Here is a 26832-nt window from a genome sequence, read left to right as displayed (position 1 = left end):
TTCTAAAATCAATCTGACCTTTCCCTCCAATGCAGCCCTCAATTTTTCTATCATCCACATACCTACCCAAGATGTTCTTAAATGTATTTGTCTCTACCCCAGCAGAGCATTCCATACAGGCATCACACTCTGTGTCAAAACCCGACCTCTGACACCTTCCCCCTTCCCCCTAAACTTTCCTCCAATCACCTTAAAATTATGCCCTCTTGCATTAGTCATTTCTGCCCTGGGATAAACTGTGCCGGCTGTCCACTCTCTCAATGCCTCTCTATCATCCTATACAACTCTTATCAAGTCACTTCTCATCCTGCTTTGCTTCAAAGAGAAAAGCCCTAGCTCGCTCAATCTACCCCCATAAACCACGCTCTCTAATCCAGGCAGCATCCCGGTAAATCTCCTTTGCACCCTCTGCAAAACTTCCACGTCCTTCCCATAGTGGGGTAGCCAGAGCTGAACTTATACTGAGCTAATTTGTGCTTAGCATAATAATTATGTTAGTTATCATGCTAGGGCAGCAAGGTAGCGTTAACAGTTAGCATTGCTCTTCACGGTGCCAGTGATCAGGAGAATGGGGTTTAATTCCTGCTTCTGTCTGTACGTTCTCCCTGGGTTTCGTCCGGGTTCTCCAGATCCCTCCCACGTTCTAAAATATGTACGGGTCAGGCCGAGTAAGTTTTGGGCACGCTACGTTTGACACCAAAGCACCGTGACACTTGCGGGTTACCCCCCAGCACATTGTCGGACTGTGTCGGTCATTATTGCAAACGACACATTTCTCTGCAACACAAATCAAAGTTGCTGGTGAACGCAGCAGGTCAGGCAGCATCTCTAGGAAGAGGTACAGTCGACGTTTCGGGCTGAGACCCTTCGTCAGGACTAACTGAAGGAAGAGCTAGTAAGAGATCTGAAAGTGGAAGGGGGAGGGGGAGATCCAAAATGATAGGAGAAGACAGGAGGGGGAGGGGGAGATCCAAAATGATAGGAGAAGACAGGAGGGGGAGGGATGGTGCCAAGAGCTGGACAGGTGATTAGCAAAAGGGATATGAGAGGATCATGGAACAGGAGGCCTAGGGAGAAAGAAAAGGGGAAGGGGGGAAGCCCAGAGGATGGGCAAGGGGTATAGTCAGAGGGACAGAGGGAGAAAAAGGAGAGTGAGAGAAAGAATGTGTGTATATAAATAAATAGCGGATGGGGTACGAGGGGGAGGTGGGGCATTAGCGGAAGTTGGAGAAGTCGATGTTCATGCCATCATGTTGGAGGCTACCCAGACGGAATATAAGGTGTTGTTCCTCCAACCTGAGTGTGGCCTCATCTTTACAGTAGAGGAGGCTGTGGTTAGACATGTCAGAATGGGAATGGGACGTGGAATTAAAATGTGTGGCCACTGGGAGATCCTGCTTTCTCTGGCGGACAGAGCGTGGGTGTTCAGCGAAACGGTCTTCCAGTCTGCGTCGGGTCTCGCCAATATATAGAAATTCCAGCATCTGCAGATTTCCTTGTGACACATTTCTCTGTATGTTTCAATGTTTTGATCTACATGTGGCAAAAAAATAATAAAACTAATCTTTATGTTTAACTTGTATTTATTATAAAGTTGTATGTTAATTTCACATATAATTTATGCGCCATGAATTATAGACAATTTTTACAAGAAAGAATACACAGAACAAAAAGAAATGGAAGTGGTCAGAAAGTTGCTGTGTTTGTTAGGAAATATAAAGTATGCTTAGAGGCTTGTTAAGCAAATGTCTAATCAGCCAGTCATGTGGCAGCAATTCATGCATAAAAGCATGCAGACATGGTCAAGAATAGGAAGGAAATGTGACCTGATGGTGGAATGATTGTTGCTGCCAGCCAGGGTGGATTCAATATCTCAGAAACTGCTGATCTCCTGGGACTTTCACACACAGCGGTCTCTAGAGTTCACAGAGAATGGTGTGGGAAAAAAAATCCCGTGAGTAGCAGTTGTGTGGGTGAAAACGCCTTGCTGATGAGAGAGGTCAGAGGACAAAGGCCAGACTGGTTCAAGCTGACAGGAAGGTGACAGTGACTCAAATAAACACACTTGGTTCAGAGCATCTCTGAATGCAGAACATGTCGGATCTTGAAGTGCAAACACGAGGAAATCTGCAGATGCTGGAAATTCAAGCAACACACACAAAAAATGCTGGTGAACGCAGCAGGCCAGGCAGCATCTCTAGGAAGAGGTACAGTCGACGTTTCGGGCCGAGACCCTTCGTCAGGACTAACTGAAGAAAGAGCTAGTAAGAGATTTGAAAGTGGGAGAGGGAGGGGGAGGGGAAGGGGTATGGGGAAGGAGGGGGAGGGGAAGGGGTATGGGGAAGGAGGGGAGGGGAAAGGAGGGGGAGATGGAGAGGGGAAGGGGTATGGGGAAGGAGGGGGAGGGGAAGGGGTATGGGGAAGGAGGGGAGGGGAAGGAGCGGGAGAGGGGGAGGGGAAGGGGTATGGGAAAGGAGGGGAGAGGGGGAGGGGAAGGGGTATGGGAAAGGAGGGGGAGAGGGGGAGGGGAAGGGGTATGGGGAAGGAGGGGGAGGGGAAAGGAGGGGGAGAGGGGGGAGGGGAAGTTATCATAAGTTACAATGAGAAATATCGTACATTAAAAAATTGTGCAAGATAGTGAGGTAACATTTATGGTTTCATGGATCATTAAGAAATCTGATAGCGGTGGGAAAGAAGCTGCTGTAAAAATGTTGCCCATGGATCTCCAGGCTCCAGTCGCTCCTCCCCGATGTGGCAATGAGAAGAGGGGATGACCTGAATGGTGAGGGTCCTTCGCGATGGCACCTGCATTCTTGAAGCGTCACATTTTGAAGGCACCCTCGATGGTAGGGAGGCCAGTGCACACGATGGAGCTGGCTGAGTTTACAGCCCTCTGCAGCTGTTTCTGACCCTGTGCAGTGGCCGTTCCACACCAGACGGTGATGAAAACAGTCAGAATGCTCTCCACCCTACATCAATAGAAAGCTGCCAGAGACGTACCAAATCAACTCAAACCCATAACGAAGTAAAGTTGCTGCTGAGCCTTCTTCATGATCGGAACAGTATGTTGGGTCCAGGACTGATCCTCAGAGATGTTCTATCTTACGGCCCGTTACGCCGCTGGCTTCAGGGCAGCAACAAAGATCCTCCATCACTGTCGGTGTTCAGGGCTTCCTCCATCATGCCAGTAGCTTCCCCTCGGTTTTCACCACTGTCAGCCATGCAAGTCCCAGGTGGAGACTCAGGAATACCATCGCACTCAGATGTAGAAGGATTCTCCATTGCTGTTTCCGTAACAGTTTTTGTTTCACCAGTCAGGGTTTTTGGCCCTGAGCTGAGCCCCCAACCCTGGGCCACTCTTAGTCTGCCTTCTACCCTTCGACCTGTTTGGCATCACGCCCTGACTCCGGCCAACATAACCCTCCGGGTCAGCGAAGCACGCAAGCCTCCAAACCCAACGGACACACACAAGATGCTGGAGCAACTCAGCAGGCTGGGCAGCATCTACGCAAAAAGAGTACAGTCGACCAGGACCCTTCGGCAGGACTGGAGAGAAAAAGCTGAGGAGGAGATGCAAAAGGTGGAGGGAGGGGAGAGAGACCCACCAGGTGATCGGTGAAACCAGGAGGGGGAGAGGTGAAGTAAAGAGCTGGGAACTCGATTGGTGATAGAGACACAGGGCTGGAGAAGAGGGAGAGGACAGAAGTCCATGGAAGAAAGGAAAGGGGGGAGGAGCACCAGAGGGAGGTGATAGGTGGGCGAGGAGATAAGGTGGGAGAAGGAAAAGGGGGTGGGGAATGGTGAAGGGGGGTGGGGGTGGGGGGGGACATTACCAGGAGTTTGAGAAATCGATGTTCATGCCATCAGGTTGGAGGCTACCTAGATGGAATATAAGATGTTGTTCCTCCAACCTGAGTGTGGCTTCATTGCAACAGTAAGGGAGGCCGTGGATTGACATGTCGGAATAGGAAATGGAATTAAAATGGATGGCCAGTAGGAGATGCTGCTTTTTCTGGCGAAAGGAGCGTAGGTGCTCGGCGAAGCGGTCTCCCAGTCTACGTCGGGTCTCACTGATATACAGGAGGCCACACCGGGAGCACCAGACACAGTAAATGACCCCAACAGACTCACAGGTGAAGTGTCGCCTCACCTGGAAGGCCTGTTTGGAGCCCTGTGAGGGAGCAGGTGTAGGGGCAGGTGTAGCACTTGTTCCACTTGCAAGGATAAGTTCCAGGAGGGAGATCAGTGGGGAGGGATGAATGGACAAGGCATAGAGAGAGATCCCTGTGGAAAGCAAAAAGTAGGGGGGAGGGAGGGAAAGATGTGCTTGGTGGTGGGATCCCGCTGGAGATGGTGGAAGTTCTGGAGAATTATGTGCTCGACGCGGAGGCTGGTGACAGGAGGAGTGGCGGGAGGATGGGGTAAGAGCAGACGTGCGTGAAGTGGAAGAGATGCGGTTGAGGACAGTGCTGATGGTGGAGGAAGGGAAGCCCCTTTCTTTGAAAGAGGAGGACATCCCCTTTGTTCTAGAATGAAAAGCTTCATCCTGAAAGCAGATGCGGTGGAGACGGAGGAATTGAGAGAAGGGGTTGGCGTTTTTACAAGTAACACGGTGGGAAGAGGTATAGTCCAGGTAGCTGTGAGAGTCCGTGGGTTTGTAATAGACATCAGTGGATAAGCTGTCCCTGGAGATAGAGACAGAGAGATCGAGGAAGGGGAGGGAGGTGTCGGAAATGGACCAGGTAAATTTGAGGGCGGGGTGGAAGTTGGAGGCAAAGTTGATGAAGTCAACTAGCTCGGCGTGGATGCAGGAAGCAGCACCAATGCAGTCGTCAATGTAGCGTTGGAAAAGTGGGGGACGGACACCAGTGTAGCATTGGAACATGGACTGTTCCACATAGCCGACAAAAAGCCAAGCATAGCTGGGATCCATGTGAGAGCCCATGACAACACCTTTTGTTTGAAGGAAGTGGGAGGAGCCAAAGGAGAAATTATTTAGCGTGGTGGTGGAGGGGAACTGGTTGGGTCAGATGTCCAGTAAAAAACGGAGAGCTTTGAGGCCTTCCTGGTGGGGGATGGGGGTGTATAGGGACTGGACATTCACAGTGAAAATAAGATGATGGGGGCCGGGGGAACCGGAAATCATTGAAAAGATCCAGAGCGTGTGAAGTGTCATGGATGTCGGTAGAAAGGAACTGAACCAGGGAGGATAAAACGGAGTCAAGGTACAGTATGCAGATGTGAGTTCAGTAGGGCAGGAACAAGCTGAAACAATGGGTCTACCTGGATAAGCAGGATTGTGGACCTTGGGTAGGAGATAGAAACAGGAGGAGTGGGGGGTGGGAACTATGAGATTGGTGGCGGTGGATGGGAGATCCCCAGAGTTAATAAGGTCAGTCATGGTGTCGGACACAATGGCCTGGTGTTTCTTAGTTGGGTCCTGTTCGAGGTCTAAGTAAGAGGATGTGTCTGAGAGTTGTCTCTGGGCCTCAGCAAGATAGAAGTCAGTCTACCAGACTACTACAGCACCTCCCTTGTCTGCAGTTCGATTGGGACATTAGGATTAGTGCGGAGGGAGTGGAGAGCCAAGAGTTTGGAAGGAGTGAGGCTGGAGTAGAAGAGAGGGGTGTTAAGTTCTAGACGGTTAATGTCCCGTCGGCAGGTGGCAATGAAAAGGTCCAGAGCAGGCAGAGGACCAGGGTGGGGTGTCCAGGAAGAGGAGGAGGGTTGAAGACAAGAGAAGGGGTCATTGGTGCAGGGTGGGAGTCCTTGTCAAAGGAATAGGCTCAGAGACAGAGGCAGCGGAAGAAGAGCTCAGCATCGTGACGGGCGTGAACTCATTAGATGTGGGCGTAGGGGGACAAAGGTGAGGCCCTCACTGAGGACAGAGGGGGGAAAATCAGGTGAAGACCCGGCATGGGTTAGAGATGGGATCGGAGGGGGGGGAAGGGAGTTGGTGCTGTCTGAGGGGAAGGGAGGTTTGAGGTGTTCAGGGATGGTGGGGTGAGAGGAATATGGAGTCTCCAAGGGCCCAAGAGCTGGCGGTGGGATCTGCGAGAGACGGGATCGCGGACTGGTGGGGGGGGAAGGGGAGACGGGGTTTCCAGCAGCACAGCATGAGGACCCGGTCTGGAGGTCAAGACCAAAGGGGGAGTTGGAGGTTGAGCAATCGGCACTTTGGCGATGTCCAAGATCGTTGGAACCTGCATTGATGGCAGCAGAGTCCGGGTTTCAAAACTGCTCTGGATTGTTAGAATCATTACGGTCAGCAGCAGGGGTCGCGGTCTGGAGACATCCAGGCCTGCTGGCGTTCGGTGGTCTGTAGACCGGCGATCTTCCGATCCTGGCATAGGGACACCAGGTACCTGCTCATGGCAGAAAGTGCGGTGCGTAGAACGCGGTGGGAGAGGCAGCGGGAGAAACAGTCAAGTGAAAGTGAGTACCAGGGGTCCTCAGAGGGTCCGAATCAAGCAGCTTGAAAACGGATCTGGAAGCCACGTGGTACAAGCTGGTGGTGAAGACGTGTTGCCAGGAAGGGTGGCTGGCTGTGGTAGTGGGTCTGGGTGAGGAGTCGGAGGGCAGCAGAGATCATCGAAGGGGAGCAGTGAGAGAGGGTTTCATGAACTCCCGTCGAAGGGAAGATTTAAACTTCTTCAGGGTAGGCATCCCTGGAAAAGACTGCACAGAGCAGCAATCTATTCACAAACAAGAGAAAATCTTCAGGTGCTGGAAATCCGAGCAACACCAACAAGATGCTGGAGGAACTCAGCAGGCCAGGCAGCATGAATGGGAAAAGTACAGTCGACATTTCAGCCTCCAGACCTGCCGAAGGGTCTCGGACAGAAACATCGACCTTAGTTTTTTCCATTGATACTGCCTGGCCTGCTGAGTTCCTCCAGCATCTTGTATGTGTTGCCTGGAATCCCAGCGTCTGCCGATTCTCTCTTGTCTCCAAACCGGACAGGGTTGTGATCCCCGGAGATGTTGACAGCCAGGAATCCGAAGCTGCTCTCCCCTCCCACTGCTGATGCTTCGAGGAGTTTTCCTGGCACGAAGTCCACGTTAAGTTCCTCGGGCTGGTCTTTCTGCTGTTGAGTAAGAGGTTGTTGCAACACCACTCAGCCAGCTGATCTATCTCACTTCAGTATGCCTCCTCGTCACCCTCTGAGATTCTGTAGTGTGTGTCACTGGTGAACTTTTAGCTGTTATTTGAGGTCAGGAGAGTGTGGACAACATCTTTACCATTTATTAAACAACAGGGCAGAGTCAAGGTGCAAAATAACCAACTTAACTTTTCATTTGATTGCCTGATAGAAAGGGATTGACTTGACAGAAGTGTCTAAAGTCACCTGGAGTATAGATAGAGTAGACTGCCTGTATCTTTATCCCAGGGTTGGAATGTCTGACACTACAAGGTGAGAGAGGGAAAGTTCAAAAGAGATGTGCAGGGGAGATTATTTTACAACACAGAGAGTGCTGAGTGATGGAACGCTCAGCCGGGGCTGATGCTGGAGGTAGATTTAAAAAAAGAGACGTTTAAAAGGATCTTGGGCAAGTTGACACGCAGGGTATGGACATCGTCTTGACAGAAGGGATTGGGTTCTGCTGGCTTTGTGGGCGCAGCTCAGAGAGAGCGCTTGAAAACCAGCCTTGCCTCCGTGGGCTCTGTCTACACCGTCTCGCTGCCTCAGCAGAGTAGCCAGCAGAATCAAAGACCCCTCCCACCATGGTCAAACTCTCTTCTCCCCCCACCCATGAGGCAGAAGTTATAAAAGCCAGAAAGCAGGCACCTCTAGGCTCAAGGGCAGCTCCGCTCTGCCCCACTGTTATATAAAGGCATCCGTTAGTCTTGCAAGACCATGGAGTCTTCACTCTCCAGGGCGCAGGCCTGGGCAAGGTGTATGGAAGACCGGCAGTTGCCCATGCTGCAAGTCTCCCCTCTCCACGACACCGATGTTGTCCAAGGGAAGGGCATTAGGGCCCATACAGCTTGGCACCAGTGTCGTCGCAGAACAAAGTGTGGTTAAGTGCCTTGCTCAAGGACACAACACGTTCCCTCGGCTGGGGCTCAAACTCACGACCTTCAGGTCGCTAGTTCAATGCCTTAACCACTTGGCCACTGTAATAAAACTATTGAATAATCCCTTCTATGATAGGGGCTCTTGATCTCAGTCTACCTCACCATGGCCTTTGCAGCTTACTGCCTGCCTGCACTGCACTCTCTCTGAAACTGTAGCGCTCTATTCAGAAGATTAGCTTTACTCGTCACACGTACATTGAAACATACGGTGGAACTCACACAAAAAGTTGGAGGATCTCGACCTCTATGGAGAGGAATAAACCGTGAAATGATGCTTGTTTTCTCTGGAACGGCGGAAGCTGAGAAGTAGTGTGTACAGTTCCAGTCGCCCCACTCTGGGAAGGATGTTGAGGCTTTGGAGAGGGCGCAGAAGAGGAAAACCAGCTGCTGCCCGGTTTACAGAGCACGTGCTATCATGAGAGGCTGGATAAACCTGGGTTGCTCACTCTGGAGGCTGAGGAGAGATCTGACAGAAGTTTATAAGATTATGAGAGGCATAGACGGGGTAGATAGTCCAAGGGTTGAACTGTCTAATACCAGATGGCATGCATTTAAGGTGGGAGGGAGTAAGTTCAAAGGAGATGTGAGGGGCAAGTTTTTAAATACAGGGAGTACTGGGTGCCTGAGGTGGTGATAGAGGCAACTACATTCGAGACATTTACAAGACGTTTAAGAATGTGAGGAAAAAGGAAGGAATGGATATTGTGTAGGCAGATGAGATTAGTTTTGTTAGCCTCTTGATTCCTGATTTAATTGGTTCAGCACTGCACTGTGGGCTGAGTTGTTCTTTGCTTTATGGTTTTATTTTCCCTTGATATGATGAACTGATCTGGGTGCCTGAAATGCAAAACAAAAGATTTTTTTTTCACAGAACATGTGACGATAATAAACCAATTTTCAAATTGACACAGTTGAGCACAACATCATGGGACCTGCTCCTCGCTGATCTATGTTCTAACACAATACCTCTGAGTCACTCAAATTCAGATAATTATTAAACCAGTGCTTCAGATACATCTCACAGGGAGGGCCAACGTGACTAGGCCCTTGGTTGAAACAGCCATGAGTCAACGCTTTTTTTATTGTTTGCTGAAAGAATGTGGCTGACAGCGGAAAAAAGGGACTCTTATTGCCGAGTGAATCATGGTGATTTGCTGCAGAACAACTGGCAAGGATGTAAATTCATGCAGAGCCGCTCTGGCAGGAAGAGACAATGGACAAGGGAGTCACTTCGACACTCTTACAGTGGTGTTCAAGTTTAATAGTTATTCAACCATACACGTGAATACAGGCAAACAGAACACCGTTCCTGAGGCAAAACACAGTCGCGCACCGCACATATGACCGTGACAGCAGGGACGCATACAGTCCTAAATAGGGCCCAAGTCCCCGAGTGCCACGCTGCATGGGACGTCACTGTGGAGCCATGTTTCTGCAAGAGCAAGTACGTGGCAAGTCCTCAACACATTAGTGCAGCCGCAGATGCACACGATTCAGCTTGGAGGATCACAACTCTGGAGGGCTGCACCGACCCCCACCTCAGCACGGACACTGGCGTGCCCTCCCCCACAGTGCTCCCGGCGTCTCCACGCCTGGGCGACTGCAGCAGGTGACCCCCAAGGCACGATGGCCTGGTCCGTGTGACGACCGAGGCCACGCAGCTCCCCCGCCGTCGGTCTCTCCAACAAGCCGGTGAATCGGACTTGTGGTATCCTACGTTACCAATGTCCAACGGGGTCTTGTCCCTTTAGCAATACAGCGAGGAGTAGCCCCCTCTGCTTCCTCGAGCCATACCACCCCAGCAACCCCACAAGCCCGAATCGGGCAGTTTCCAAAGACCTATTACCTACCTGGTGCTCCTTTAGACTGTGGGTGGAAACCGGGGCACCCAGGGAAAACTCACATATTCCACGGGGAGGACGTACAGAGACGCCTTACAGAACACTGTCGGAATTAAACTCTGCGCACCGGAACGCCGTGAGCAGTAACAGCCTCGTGCTAACCGCTACGCTATCGTGGTGTCCGTGACAATTTCTTGTGATCACAAAGAAACATCCAAATGTAATGGTTAGACTTGTCACCTTGACACTCAAGGTCAAGTTTATTGTATTACCTCGAAACGAAACAACAAAACAACGTTCCTCTAGACCAAGGTGCACAACACAGTACACATTACTCACACATAACACACAAAGTAATCTGTCTGTCTAGGTACCTGGTGAGACCACACCTGGAGTACTGTGTGCAGTTTTGGTCTCCAAATTTGAGGAAGGACATTCTTGCTATTGAGGGAGTACAGTGTAGGTTCACAAGGTTAATTCCCGGGATGGCGGGACTGTGATATGTCAAAAGATTGGAGCGACTGGGCTTGTATACTCTGGAATTTAGAAGGCTGAGAGGGGAGCTTATTGAAACATATAAGATTATTAAGGGATTGGGCACGCTGCAAGCAGAAAGCTGATGGGGGAGTCCAAAACCAGAGGCCACAGTTTAAGAATAAGGGGTAGGCCATTTAGAACGGAGTTGAGGAAAAACTTTTTCACCCAGAGAGTGGTGGATATATAGAATGCTCTGCCCCAGAGGGCTGTGGAGGCCAAGTCTCTGGATGCTTTCAAAAAAGAGATGGATAGAGCTCTTAAAGATAGCGGAATCAAAGGTTATGGGGATAAGGCAGGAACTGGATACTGATTGTGGATGATCAGCCATGATCACAGTGAATGGCGATGCTGGCTCGAAGGGCTGAATGGCCTACTCCTGCACCTATTGTCTATTGTCCCATATCCGATGCGGACTTCAGTGACCATGGTTTTCCATATGGATCTATCCTTCATTTTTTGGATGACTTCCATTTCCTCGATGTGTAACCACCTGGCTAGGCTTTTGATGAACATAAGCCAAGATCTTCCTCTAGGTTTGCTCCCATCGATCTTTCCAGAGAGTATGAGTTTTTCCAGTTCATCTTTCTGCATGATGTGTCCCAGGAATCTGAGTTGTCTTTCTCTTATTGTTGGTATGAGCAATCGGACTGCTTGGGCTCTTCTAAGGACATAAAGTAACAGTACCACAAATAAATTAACAAATAATACAACTATTACATGTGATTGATGTTTAGTGTAAAGTACATTTCTATCCCAAGTAAAAAAGTAAACAGTGTAACGCTACTGGTGTTTCACGTGTGATGAGGCCTGGGTGATGACAGGGAGTACAGCGGTCTCACGGCCTGGGGGGAAAAAGCTGTTTCTCATCCGAACAGTTCTTGTCCTAAAGCTATGGTACCTCCTGCCTGATGGTCGGGGGGTGGGGGGTCAAAGGGATTGTGGGGAGGATGGGCCTGGGGTCTAGGTTTCGATTACAATCTCGGGCTTGTGAAGTCATAAACACGAGAGTTTCTGCAGATGCTGGAAATTCAGAAAACCACACAGAGACAAAATGCTGGAGGAACTCAGCAGGCCAGACAGCATCTATGAAAAAGAGTACAGTCGACATTTCAGACCAAAGGATCTCAGCCTGAAACGTCAAATGTACTTTGTTCCACAGGAATTAACAGTGATCGTTTTGGGCCAAGGCCCTCCTTCAGGGATCTGTCTACTGTTCTTGTTGCCTCGGTAAATTAGCCAGCGTAATCAGCCATCGTGGACATTCTGATGAAGGGACTTGGCCAGAAACATCAGCCGTTCATTTCCCTCCGTAGATGCTGCCTGACCTGCTGAGATTCTCCAGCGTTGGGAGTGTGGTGCTCAACATTTCCAACACCTGCAGAGTCTCTTGTGTTTGGGTGTCAAGCTTTGCTTTGCCACTGTAGCTTGGCCCTGGTCTAGTTGGGTGACAGGGGAACAGGCCCTTCGGCCCTTCGAGTCCATGCCGACCATTCCGTTCTGCCCACATTTCTCTTTACTACCATCAGGGAGGAGGTACAGGAGCCAGAAGAGCCACAGACAATGTTACATGTGATAAGATCTGATTAGCTTTGCCACATCTACATTGAAACAGAGCAGTGAGTTGCTCTGTTCTGTGTCAGTGACCACACACGCCATGCATTCTGCTGCGGACAGCCTGTTAAGTGTCGCCACGCTTCTTCTGGCACCAACATAGCGTGCCCACAACTCACTAACTCTAATCCGTAGGTCTTTGGACTGTGGGAGGAAACCCACATGGTCACAGGGAGAACGTACAAACCCCTTACGGACCGCACCAGGAACTCAACTCTGATCGATGATTGCTGGCACTGTAAAGCAATTGCCCCAGTGGCTACACTACCACGTGTTCAAGGGACAGCTTCTTCCCCTCTGCCATCAGACTTCTGAACGGCCCACGAAGCCATGAACACAACCTCAATATTCCTCTTTTGCACAATTTTATTGTAACATATCATGGTTTTTTGTGTTTCGCACTGTATTGCTACCACAAAACAACATGTTTCACAATATATATCATTAATGATAAATGTGATTCTGAATTTCTCTGTAGCTGTTAAACTTTATTCACCAATTGTAAATTGTTTTTTTCTTGTTCTGCCTCAATGCACTGTGTAATGATCTGACCAGTACAAAAGAAGCTTTCCATTGTATCTTGATACGTGACAATAATAAACCAATGCGTGCGTGTGCACACACACACCACCTACACACACTCACACACCACCTACACACACACACACACACACACACACACACACCAACTACACACACACACACACACACACCAACTACACACACACACCACCTACACACACACACACACACACACCAACTACACACACACACACATACACTCACACACCACCTACACACACACACACACCAACTACACACACACACACACACCAACTACACACACACCACCTACACACACACACACACACACACACCAACTACACACACACACACACACACACCACCTACACACACACACCAACTACACACACACATACACCAACTACACACACACACACAGACACACACACACTCACAGACACACACACACACACACACACACACACACACACAGACCCACACATAGACACACAGACACACACACATACACAGGCATACACACATACACACACACATACACTCACACACACATACACTGATACACACACATACACAGACACACACACACACATACACAGACATACACACACACTCACACACACACTCACACACACAGACACACACACTCACACTCACATACACTCACACACACACATACACTCACACACACACACATACACAGACATACACACACACTCAGACACTCACACACACACAGACACACACACACTCACACACACACACGCACACACTCACACACACGCACACACTCACACAGACACACACACACTCACACACACACACACTCACAGACACACACACACATACACAGACATACACACACACTCACACACACACTCACACACACAGACACACACACTCACACTCACATACACTCACACACACACATACACTCACACACACACACATACACAGACATACACACACACTCAGACACTCACACACACACAGACACACACACACTCACACACACACACACGCACACACTCACACACACGCACACACTCACACAGACACACACACACTCACACACACACACACTCACAGACACACACACACTCACACACTCACACACTCACACAGACACACATACTCACACACGCACACACACACAGACACACACACACACACTCACACACACACTCACACACACTCACACACACACACACACTCACACACTCACACAGACACACACACTCACACACTCACACACACACACACACACACACACACACACTCACACACACACACACACTCACACACACACACACACTCACACACACAGACACTCATACAGAATCGAACTGGCATCAACAGAGCCACAAGGCAGCGGTTCTACGATTTCACAGCAAAAGACTTGAGGTAGCCTCACAACTGGAAATCTGCACTTAAGAGTCCTGACACCCCACAGATGTGATGAAACCCAGTATTGATTAAAGAATGGTCTTTATTCAGTGTGGATTTCAAAATACCTAAACTTTTTACAGCCAATATTCCCAGTTTAAGGAACAGGCATCATGAAGCTCAAGGACAGCTTCCATCCACCGTTATGAAACTCTTGAACAATAAAGATCTCCCAATCTGCCTCAACGTGGCCCTCGCACCCTATTTTCTGCCTGGACTGCACTTTCTGTGCAACCGTAGCATTTTACTCTGCTTTCTATTACTGTGTTTTCCCTTTTACTACCTCAATGTAATTATCCTTTGAAATGACCTCTATGGATGACATGCAAAACGAAGTTTATCACTGTACACGTACACGTGACAATAATAAAATAATTACCGTAGTTCTGGAGTTCAGACCTCACCCTCTGTGGCCGCCCTCGCAATAAGTAAATAACTTCCGATCATTCTGGGGTGGAGCTGGATGATTTTATGGTGACAAACATCCGTAACTGGGAATGTCAGGGACGAAATTGGGGAATGAGTCGCATGTGGTCAGAGTGTGCAGATGGTGATTATGTCAGTGGGGGAACATGGTGTTTGATGGCCGAGACTTCCGCTCAGGGCTGCCGGGGTGCAGTAATGATGCCAGCGCTGTGGGCAGAATCCCAGAAGGTGAGGAGGAGCCGTGCAGAGCATGAGGCAGATCAGCTGAGTAAGTGGTCGTGCAGCAACAGCCTCCCGCTCGACATCAACAAGGCCGAGGAGCTGGTTGTGGATGAGCTCGGCGGAGACAAAAGCGACTGCAGACGTTGGAATCTGAAGCAGCAAGCGAACTGCTGGAAGAACTGAATGGGCCACGCAGCATCTGCGGAGCAGGGCTCGTTTCGGGTTGAGAGAGAAAACTAAACACTACAAAGGAACAGGCCTTTTGGCCCAAAATGTTGTGCTGAACCAAATCAAACACACCCAAACATCCCTCTTAACTACACAATGTCCGTAACCCTCTACCTTCCTCGTGCCGACCTAAATGTCTCTTAAAAAGCTCTGATACTTTTACTACCACGCCAGGCGGTGCGTTCCAGGCTCTGAGCGAAAGACTTACCCCTCACAGCCCCCTTGAGCCTACCCCCTCTCACCTTCAATGCATGCCCTCTGATATTAGACATTTCAACCCTGGGAAGCAGATACTCCCTGTCTATGTCTCTCATAATCTTATAAACCTCGATCAGGTCGTCCCTCAGGCCCAGTGCTCCAGAGAAAACAACCCAAGTTTACCCAGCCTCTTGTGATAGCACACACCCTCTAAACCAGGTGGCATCCTGGTGAACCTCTCTCCAAACCCTCAACACCCTTCCTACAGTGGGGCGATAAGAACAGCATACAATAGAGATCTTCCACCAGGAGCAGAAACTCCGACAATTCCTTTCCTCGCACAGATACTACCTGACCCACCGAATCCTTTCAGCAGATTGATAGCTGTCGGTCGAGTTTATTGTCATGTGCCAAGTACAGTGAGGACCAGGTATAACGGAAAACCTGCCTGCACTAGCATCACCGGCACACAGACATAGAGAATAGAAATTGTACGGAAATTACACTCAGTGGCCACTGTATTAGGTACGGATCTGGAACCCAGTGTGGTCTTCTGCAGCTGTAGCCCGTCCACTTCAAGGTTCAACATGTTGTGCGTTCAGAGACGCTCTCCTGAACACCACTGTTGTAATGCCTGGTTACCTGAGTTACTGTCACCTTCCTGTCAGCTTGAACCAGTCCACCCATTCTCCTCTGACCTCTCTCATTAACAAGGTGTTCACTCCCACTGACTGGACTTTTTTTTTTCGTTTATCGCACCGTTGTCTGTCAGCTCTAGAGATTGCTGTGCGTGCAAATCCCAGGAGATCAGCAGTTTCTGAGATACTCAAACCACCCTGTCTGGCACCAACGATCATCCCACCGGCAAAGTCACTTAGATCACATTTCTTCCCCATTCTGATGGTTGGTCTGAACAACGACTGAACCTCTTGACCATGTCTGCGTGCTTTTATGCATTGAGTCGCTGCCTCATGATTGGCTGATTAGATATTTGCATCAACAAGCAGGTGTTCAGGTGTACCTAATAAGATGGCTACTGGGCATATAATCTGTAAATTGTATACAAGGCACAGTAGAGAGAAAAAGAGAAAAACTGCAAAAACAAGACCCTCTGCCGAGAACCATGAGACCATAAGCTATGGGAGCAGAATTAGGCTATTTGGTCCATCAAATCTGCTCTGCCATTCCATCATGGCTGGTTCAATTCTCCTCTCAGCCACAATCTCCTGTCTTCTCCCTGTGTTCCTTCATGTCCTGACTAATCAAGAAACTATCAACCTCTGCATTAAGTATACCCAGTGACTTGGCCTCCACAGCCGCCTGTAGCAACAAATTCCACAAATTCACTACTCTTTGGCTAAAGAAATTCCTCCTCATCTCCATTCTATTCTGAGGCTGTGTCCTCTGGTCTTAAACTCCCCCAACATAGGAAACATCCTCTTCACATCCATTCTATGGAAGCTTTACACCATTCGATAGGTTTCAATGAGATCACCTCTCATGCTTCAGAATTCTAGTGAATACAGGCCCAGAGCCATCAGATGCTCTTCACATGACAAGCCATTCAATCCCAAAATCATTTTCATGATCCTCCTTTGAACCCTCTCCAGTTTCCCAAGAGGACTCCCTCTGTCCCAGGATACTGACGGACTTTTACCGCTGTACGATTGAGAGCATACTCACCAACTGCATCTCAGTGTGGTATGGTAATTGTCCCATATCGGACCGCAAAGCACTCCAGTGGGTGGTGAAAACTGCCCAGCGGATTATCGGCACCCAATTGCTCACCATTGGGAACATCTACCATAAACGCTGCCTGGGCAGAGCGAAAAGCATTATCAAGGATGCATCTCACCCTAACCATGGACTTTTTACTCTCCTCCCATCCGGTACGCGCTACAGGAGCCTCCGCTCCCGCACCAGCAGGCACAGGAAGAGCTTCTTTCCTGAGGCTGTGACCCTGCTGAACCTCACATCACAGCGCTAAGCAGTATTGCACCCATGTTGGACTGTCTCAGTACTTTTGTATTTGTGTGCTGTAGAACTTTCTTTATTCGCAGTTATTTTGTAAATAACACTATTCTTTGCATTTCTGGTCAGATGCTAAATGCATTTCATTGGCTTTGTATCTGTACTCGGCACCATGACAATAAAGTTGAATCTAATCTAATCTAAGTCCTTCTTGCACCTCAAGATTTTTGAATTTCCCCTCTGTTTAGAAAATAGTCTACCCTTTTATTTCTACCAAAGTGCATGACCATACACTTCCGGACAGTGTATTCAATCTGCCACTTCTTTGCCAATTCTCCCAATCTGTCCAAGTCCCTCTGTAGCCTCTCCACTTCCTCAAAACTACCAGCCCCTCCACCTATCTTCATATTATCTGCAAACTTTGCAACAAAGCCATCAACTCCATCCTGCAAGTCATCGACATAGAACAAAAGAAGAATCGGTCCCAACACAGACCCCTGTGGAACACCACTAGTCACTGGCAGCCATGTTGGGGGAATTTAAGACCAGAGGACACAGCCTCAGAATAGAATGGAGATGAGGAGGAATTTCTTTAGCCACTGTGGTTGCAAAAGGCTCCCTTTATTCCCACTTTTTGCCTCCTACCAATCCGCCACTGCTTTATCCAAGCTAGTATCTTTCCTGTAATACCTTGGGCTCTTATCTTGTTAAGCAGCCTCATATGTGGCACCTTGTCAAAGAGCTTCTGAAAATCGAAGACATCAACATCAACCAATTCTCCTTTGACTTTCCTACTTGTTATTTCTTCAAAGACATCCAACAGATTTGTCAGGCAAGATTTTCCCTTGACGAAACCATGCTGACTACAGACTATTTTATCATGTGCCTCCAATTATCCTGAGCCCACATCCTTGGCAATCGACTCCAACATCTTCCCAACCACTGAGGTCAGACTAACTGGCCTATAGTTTCCTTTCTTCGGTCTCTCTCCCTTCTTGAAGAGCGGAGTAACATTTGCAATTTTTCAGCCCTCTGGAACCATTCCGGAATCTAGTGATTCATGAAAGGTCATTTCTAATGCCTCCACAATCTCTTCAGCCACTTCTTTCAGAACCTGGGATGTAGTCCATCTGGTCTAAGTGACTTATCAACCTTCAGATCTTTCAGTAAAACAACGAATAAGCAACAGGACTCAACCTTCCTTCATTTAAAACATTCATAATTATTGTTACTAGTTCATTAATCAATAATAATCTCCACTCAAAATCACATGGCAGCTGAGAGGATGTTTTCTAAGATTATCACCAGTTGGGCACACGCTCTCAGAAAGCACAGACTACATTTGTTTTTAACACAGCCTTTGCATTGGCCACATCCAGCTATCCCAGTGCAGAGTTCAGACCCAATTCCTTCTGTCTGCCCCTCCACAGATGCTGCACGACCTACAGAATTCCTCCAGTAGATTGTTAGTTGCCATGGATTCCAGCTTCTGCTGCCCCTTGCGTGACAGGGTTAGGCCTTGCCTCAGCCAGCCAGGGTTCTCTCTGCCATCTTGTTACAGCAAACAGAACTGGGCACATGTGCTGTGGGAGGGGTGGTGAGGACGGATCACTGTACTGTTGGAGGGGAGGTGAGGAGGGAGGTCTGTACTGTGGGAGGGGAGGTGAGGAGGGATCACTGTACTGTGGGAGGGGAGGTGAGGAGGGAGGTCTGTACTGTGGGAGGGGTGGTGAGGAGGGAGGTCTGTATTGTGGGAGGGGTGGTGAGGAGGGATCACTGCACTGTGGGAGGGGAGGTGAGGAGGGAGGTCTGTACTGTGGGAGGGGTGGTGAGGAGGGATCACTGTACTGGAAGGGGAGGTGAGGAGGGATCACTGTACTGTGGGAGGGGAGGTGAGGAGGGGGGTCTGTACTGTGGGAGGGGCAGTGAGGAGGGGGGTCTGTGCTGTGGGAGGGGAGGTGAGGAGGGATCACTGTACTGTGGGAGGGGAGGTGAGGAGAGAGGTCTGTACTGTGGGAGGGGAGGTGAGGAGGGATCACTGCACTGTGGGAGGGGAGGTGAGGAGAGAGGTCTGTACTGTGGGAGGGGAGGTGAGGAGGGATCACTGCACTGTGGGAGGGGAGGTGAGGAGGGAGGTCTGTACTGTGGGAGGGGAGGTGAGGAGGGAGCACTGTACTGTGGGAGGGGAGGTGAGGAGGGAGATCTGTGCTGTGGGAGGGGAGGTGAGGAGGGGGGTCTGTACTGTGGGAGGGAGGTGAGGAGGGATCACTGTACTGTGGGAGGGGAGGTGAGGAGGGAGCACTTTAGGAGGGGCAGTGAGGAGGCACCACTGTAGGTGTGTGAGGGTGGAGAGGGCAATGTGGGAGGGGGCGTTAAGAGGGAGAGCTGTGGGAGGGGTTGAGAAGAGAGCGCTGAGGTAGGGACGGTGAGGAGGGAGCACCGTACAATCTTAGTGTTAACCCCACACCCCTGTCAGCTTTTGAATGAAGCTGGTAAACCAATGGATTGACAGGGAATAGCGTGTTCCTGGGGCTTTTGCTCAGGATTAACGCAACACTCAGTAACAGACCAGCACATCAGCTTCTGCGGGATCTTCTTGTGTGCATTCTGTCTGCCCCACTTCCTACATTACAACAGCACTTTGGAAGGTCTTCAAACAGTGTGGGAGATCTGGAATGCAAACCCTGTACTTTAAGCTAAACTCCTGCAACAAACGGATGTGGATCATTGTCAGAAGATGTAATCAACTCAGCAGTCAGCCTAAAAGAGGAATTAAGAACAGACGGTGCTCCCTTCTTAATATTCAGCAAACGTTTGGCATTACAGATGTATCCGATCATGAGACAGAGAGCACAAGGGGGACAGAATCAGGACCTTCGTGCCACAGTGTCTATTTATTTAGAGATACAGCACGAACAGGCCCTTCAGCCCAACAAGCTGCATCGCCCAACAACCCACCAATTTACCAGATATAATAATTCAGCCATGATAGAATAGCAGAGCAGACTCAATGGTTGAATGTCTCCCTCTCTCTTCACCATTTACACCTCGGACTTCAACTACTGCACAGAGTCTTGTCATCTTCAGAAGTTTTCTGATGACTCTGCCATAGTTGGATGCATCAGCAAGGGAGATGAGGCTGAGCACAGGGCTACGGTAGGAAACTTTGTCACGTGGTGTGAGCAGAATTATCTGCAGCTTAATGTGAAAAAGACTAAGGAGCTGGTGGTAGACCTGAGGAGAGCTAAGATACCGGTGACCCCTGTTTCCATCCAGGGGGTCAGTGTGGACATGGTGGAGGATTACAAATACCTGGGGATACGAATTGACAATAAACTGGACTAGTCTAAGAACACTGAGGCTGTCTACAAAAAGGGTCAGAGCCGTCTCTATTTCCTGAGGAGACTGAGGTCCTTTAACATCTGCTGGACGATGCTGAGGATGTTCTACGAGTCTGTGGTGACCAGTGCTATCATGTTTGCTGTTGTGTGCTGGGGCAGCAGGCTGAGGGTAGCAGACACCAACAGAATCAACAAACTCATTCGTAAGGCCAGTGATGTTGTGGGGATGGAACTGGACTCTCTGACGGTGGTGTCTGAAAAGAGGATGCTGTCTAAGTTACATGCCATCTTGGTCAATGTCTCCCATCCACTACATAATGTATTGGGTGGGCACAGGAGTACATTCAGCCAGAGACTCATTCCACCGAGATGCAGCACAGAGCGTCATAGGAAGTCATTCCTGCCTGTGGCCATCAAACTTTACAACTCCTCCCTTGGAGGGTCAGACACCCTGAGCCAATAGGCTGGTCCTGGACTTGTTTCATAATTTCCTGGCATAATTTACATATTACTATTTAACTATTTATGGTTCTATTACTATTTATTATTTATGATGCAACTGTAACGAAAACCGATTTCTCCCGGGATCAATAAAGTATGACTATGACTATGACTATGACTATGAATGGCCTAGTTCTACTCCTATGTCTTATGGTCCTAATGGGACCATCTAGTCAATGCTAGTGCAATTCCATCACTCTTTTCCTTCCCCCAGCAGCTTGGTAATTCAAAATTCAAAGGTCAAAGTCAATTTATTATCAAAGTATATGTTACCCCGAGATAATTTTCTTGTGGGCATTCGTACTAGAACAAAGAAATACAATAGAATCAATGAAAAGCTACACAGACTGACAAACAAATACAAATACTCTGCAAATACAAAAAATAATAAATAAATAAATAAATAATACTGAGACTATGAGTCAGTGAAAGTGAGCTCATAGGTTGTGGAATCAATTCAGAGTTGAGGTGACTGAAGTCATCCACGTTGGTCCAGAAGCCTGATGGTTGAGGGGTAATAACTGTCCCTGAACCTGGTGGTGTGGGACCTGAGGCTCCTGCTCCTTCATAAAGTCTCAGAGTCACACAGCACAGAAGCAGGCCATTCAGCCCATCTCCTCCATACTGACCAAGGTTCCCATCCAAGCCAGAGAGACTGCAGATGCTGGAAATCTGGAGTGACGCACACAAGATAGTGAAGGAACTCAGCGGGTGAGGGAAATGGACAGTTGAAGTTTCAGGTTGAGACAGTTCTTCTACTGTTACTGCTACTTACCCCCATCATCCCTATGGGACAGAGACTGTCGACAGCAGTTCCTCTGTCCTGGTCTTTACATTCCATGTGGTCCTGGACGATGGACAGTTGATCAGTCCTGTGGCTCCCATGGACCCGCAGCTTTCACCACTCAGCTTCAGACGCCCTCTGAGCGAAGACCCTTCCTCTCCCGGGGCTGAGCTCCTGGTGGCGTTTCCGTAGCTCTGAGCTCTTGTGGGATAGAGTTGCTGGTTCCATGACCAACCCTTCTCCTTTCGCAGCCGCGGTTGGGACGAACCCCAGTGGAGTTGAGACCCTTCATCGGGAGCGGAAAAAAAGAGATTGGGGTAGGTAAGAGGGTAAGGGGAGGGGCACAAACGGGTGGGTGGTAGGTGAATCCAAGTGGCAAGGAGAAGGTATGTAGAGGGCGAGGGGGTGTGAAAGGACTGATGTGAGGAACTGGTGGGTGATAAATGGGAGAGGCGAAGGGCTGAATCTGATGAGAGGGCAGTGGGCCATGGGATAACGGGGAGGATGTGGGGGACCAGAGGGAGGAGGGTGAGGGTGATGAGTTGTGAGGGTGGGGATAACGGAAAGTAGATGGGATAATGGGGCTAAGGGGATAAGGGGAAAGGGAAGGGGTGGAAAAGGAAGTTAGAGAAATGGACGTTGGCTCTGTCAAGTTGGAGAACACGCAGATGGAACATCCTCTTTTATCTTGACTCCCTGTTGGTTGAGTCCCCTCCCACCTACACACATGACTCTTCACACGCTTGCCACCACTTCAACAACTTTCAGTTCCCCACCCCATAAGCTAATTTTCACCGTGGACGTCCAGTGCTGTACTTTTCCATCGCCCCAGTCAGGAAGGCCCCAAGGCTCCCAGCTCCTTTCTGGAGGCCAGACCTAATCAGTTCCCCTGCACAGCCACCCCCCTCCATCGGGGGATCTGGTTCTTACCTCAACTATTTCTCTACCTTCTCCAGACCCAGCGTGTAGCCATGGGGACTCACATGAGCCCCAACTATACCTGCCTCGTCACCAGTTCTGTGGAGCAGTCCATATTCCAAGCCTACGGCGACAACGCTGCCCAACGCTTCCTGCACTACACTGACGACTGCATTGGTGCTGCTTCCTATACCCATGCTGAGCTCGTCAACTTTATCAACTTTGCCTCCAACTTCCAACCCGTACTTAAGTTCACTTGGTCCATCTCAGACACCTCCCTGCCCTTCCTTGATCTCTCCGTCTCCATTTCTGGAGACAGCTTGTCCATCAACATGTTTTACAAAGCCGCTGACTCACACTCTTACCTCAGCTGCATCTCATCCGACACTGTCACTTGCAAAGGATGCTATTCCCTTTTCTCAGTTCCTCTTTCCCCACTACATCTGTTATCGTGATGAGGTCTTTACATTCCAAGGCATCTGAGATGTCTTCCTGTTATAGAAAATAGGGCTCCCCCTCCACTGCCATCAATACAACCTCAAACACATCTCCTCCATTTCACACACGTCTGCCTCATCCCATCCCTCCAACGTAACTAGGATAGGATTCCCCTTGTCCTTACCTGCAACATCACCTGCCTGTGCGTCCAATATATCATTTGCTGCAACTTTCACCATCTTCAACAGAACCCACCACCAGGCACATCTTCACCTCTGCTCCCTTCTCTACTTTCCACGAGGATTGTGCTCTGCTTGAAACCCTTGTCCTCTTAGTACTCCCTCCTGAAGCCACGCTAAGTGTTACACCTACCCCTACACCTCCTCCCTCACCATCATTAGGGACCTTCAATAGTCCTTCCATATGAGACAGTACTTCACATGTAAATCCGTCAGTGTCAGCTGTTGTATCCGGCACCCCTGGGTGCAGCCTCTGCCACCTCGCTGAGACCAGACGCAGACTGGGGACCGCCTTGTCGAGCATCTTTGCTCTGCCCACCACAACAGCTATGATCTCCCATTTGTACTCCACCCCCCCCCATTCCCACACTGACATGTCTGTCCACGGCCCCCTCTATCGCCACGATGAGGTCAGGCGCAGATTAGAGGAACAACAACTCAGATTCCGTCTTGGAGGCTCCAACCTGACCTCACCAACCTCGAGTTCCTCCGCCATTTTGTGGAGGCTTGTCCTGATTGCCTGCGTTTGGCCCACATCCCTCTAAACCTTCTTGACCACACACTTCCTTATCTTTCGACAAAAGGGCAGCAAGGTAGCGTAACGCTTCACAGTGCCAGCGATCGAGGTTCAACTCCCGCCGCTGCCTGTAAGGACATGTTCTTCCCATGGTCGCGTGGGATTCCTCCGGGTGCCCCAGCTTTCCACACTATTCCAAAGACTAGGAGGTTAGGGTGAGAAAGCTGTGGGCACGATACGAAGCACGGCAACCCCTGCGGGTTGCCCCCAGCACAACCCTCACGCTGTGCAGGTTGTTGGGGCAAATGATGTATTTCACTGTATGTTTCAATGCATGTGTGACAAATAAAACTAATGCTTATCTTTATCTTTACCTGTCCAAATATCTTTTAAATATTGTAACTGTACTTGCCCCAACACTTCCTCTGGTACTGATATTGGTTTATGATTGTTTGATGTAGTGAGATACAGTGAGAAGTTTGCCTTGCATACCATTCAAACAGATCAATCATTACAAGGTGCACTGGGCTAGAACAAGGTGAAACAACAACAATGCAGAATAAAGTGTCGCAGCTACGGAGGGAGTGCAGTGCAGGTAGACAATAAAGTGCAAGGCATTTTCTGAGGTCAAGGATCCACCTCATCGTACGAGAGTTCCGTTCCAGAGTCTGATAACACTGGGGTAGAAATTGCCCTTGAGCCTGGTGGTACATACGTTCATGCTTTTTATCTCCTGCCTGATGGGAGAGGGGAGAAGAGAGAATGTCGAGGATACGTGCAGTTTTTGACAGCTCGTCTCACGCACAAACCACCCTCTATGTAGAAAACCTTCAAATCTTTCTCCTGTCACCTTAAATCTATACCTTCGAGTCCTAAACTCCCCTAGCCTGGAACATCCACTTTACCTACACCCCTCATGATTGTATAAATCTCCATCAGGTTACTCCTCTGCCTCCTACGCTCCAGAGAACAGTCCCAGCCTGTTCAGTCTCTCCTTACAGCTCAAGCCCTCCAGACCCGATAACGTCCCCGGAAATCACCCTCTCCGGCTTAATGACGTACTTCCTCTTTCCCTCCACAGATGCTGCCTGGCCTGCTGAGTTTTGGGTGGGGCGCTCCAGATCTCCAGCATCTCGTGTCTCCATCTTGGCGGGGAACCTTGGAGGGCATGAACGAGTTGGGCCGAAGGGCCTGTTTCTGTGCTGGGTGACCAGAACTGCACACAGTGTTCCAGGTGTGGCTTGGACAGTGACCTGCACATCTGTGACATGACGTCCCAGGTGTCCTGCCGACGAAGGTGAGCATGCCAAATGACATCTTCACCACTCTGCACACCTGTCTGGAGGGCGGAGCTTAGTCAAGATGGCGCTAAATGGCACCTCCTTTGCTTGTATCTTTGAAACAGCTCTATTTCCATCTTTAATATCTCTATTTTCCCCTTTCAGGGTTCTTTTGAAGTTACATGCTGACTTCAGTTCTTAGCAGGAATGGGACCCGCTCTTGGGGTGTCACGGCTGGCCATTATCCGACATGCCAAGGGTGTGGCCTAGGAGTTTGGCTTGCCTTTGGAGGCCTAGGATCTCGGGGCTCTGGAGGCGGGCGGATGGAAGGTCGGTGTCCTGACAAACCAGTTTTATCGTGGGAGCCGGAAGGTCTTTGGCTGTGTGCCCAGAGACCCGAGATCTTCGGGCACAGAGTTCGGAAAAAAACGACGCAATGGACTTTTAACATCGTAAATCAGCCAGTTGTTTGAAACATCTCCCCTCTCGCTGTGAAACGGAGACACCTCTTTCTCCCTTATTAGTGGGGGAGAGAGAGAGCCTGTGGTATGTTGAATACTGGGTGAAACGTGAAGTCTTTGGGGTAACTGCAAGTCTGTGTCTTTGTTGTTGCTTTGCTCACGCTTGAGTGCTCGGTGGCGGGTGCCGATGCTTTTTATTTGCTGGTGGGGAGGGGGGATCGTTCCTTGCTGCCGCTTACACGCGGGAGGGAGGAGCTGGGGGGGACTTTGGGGTTCTAATATTTAACTGTTGTTCATGCTTTGGGGAACTCCTCTGTTTTCATGGATGGTTGTGAAGAAAAAGCATTTCAGAATGTATATTGCTTGTATTTCTCTGACATTAAATGTACCTTTGAAAGCTTTGAAACCTGTGGTGTTCCAGTTCCACTTTCCTTCCACATACACGTTGGTGGCTGCAAATTGTACTCCTCCCAGTGTGTTGGTGTTGGATAAATCAGCTGAGGCTACACCCAGTCTCTCCGGGTGTAGATACAAGGTGTGCCTGTGGAGCCTGTAATTCTACCTGTTATGTCAGGTGGATGAGTGTCAACACAACGATCACATGCTTTGCTTGGGGAGTTGGCTCGTCCAGTTTACTCTCTTGTTTCTATGGAACAGAGGCCGTAGGCTCAAATCCCATGCTGGTGATTTGAGATGAGAAAATTGGAGGTAGTGCTGACTGTTTGAGGGGATAGTGACAGAGCAAACAGCACAGCACAGTGGTTTACGACACCAGAGACCGAGGTTCAATCCCAGCCTCCAGTGGCTGTGTGTGTGTGTGTTGTGTGTGTGTCTGTGTCTTTCTTTGTGTGTGTGTGTGTTATGTGTGTGTGTGTGTGTGTGTGTCTGTGTCTTTGTGTGTATGTATTGTGTGTGTCTGTGTGCTGTGTGTGTCTGTGTCTGTGTGCGCGTGTGTCTGTGTGTGTGCGCGTGAGTGTGCAAGTGTGAGGCTGTGTGTGTGTGCGAGTGTGTGAGAGAGAGAAAGTGTGTGTGTGCGCGAGTGTGCAAGTATGTGTGTGAGAGTGTGTGTGAGAGAGTGTGTGTGTGTGTGTGTGTGTGTGTGTGTGTGGACTTCGTACATTGTCCCTGTGACCGCATGGGTTTCCCCACCCCCGCACATCTCAAACACATGTGGGGTCCTCTTCCTAGAGATGCTGCCTGGCCTGCTGCGTTCACCAACAATTTTTGTGTGTGTTGCTTGGGGTCAGTGA

The 26832-nt window shown here is 49.5% G+C and overlaps 1 long non-coding RNA gene across 1 annotated transcript; it reads left to right on the top strand.

Moving 5' to 3' along the window:
• Window positions 1-1871: 1871 nt before the first annotated feature.
• Window positions 1872-25768, top strand: LOC140211795 (uncharacterized). Its single transcript, XR_011889591.1, has 3 exons — window positions 1872-2264; window positions 24923-25138; window positions 25287-25768. It is a non-coding gene; the product is annotated as an uncharacterized lncRNA (long non-coding RNA).
• Window positions 25769-26832: the final 1064 nt, after the last annotated feature.

Source organism: Mobula birostris, chromosome 2, assembly GCF_030028105.1.
Source record: "Mobula birostris isolate sMobBir1 chromosome 2, sMobBir1.hap1, whole genome shotgun sequence".
Taxonomy (NCBI): Eukaryota; Metazoa; Chordata; class Chondrichthyes; order Myliobatiformes; family Myliobatidae; genus Mobula; species Mobula birostris.
Note: the sequence above shows the minus strand (reverse complement) of the source record. Positions and strands in the feature narration are given on the sequence as shown.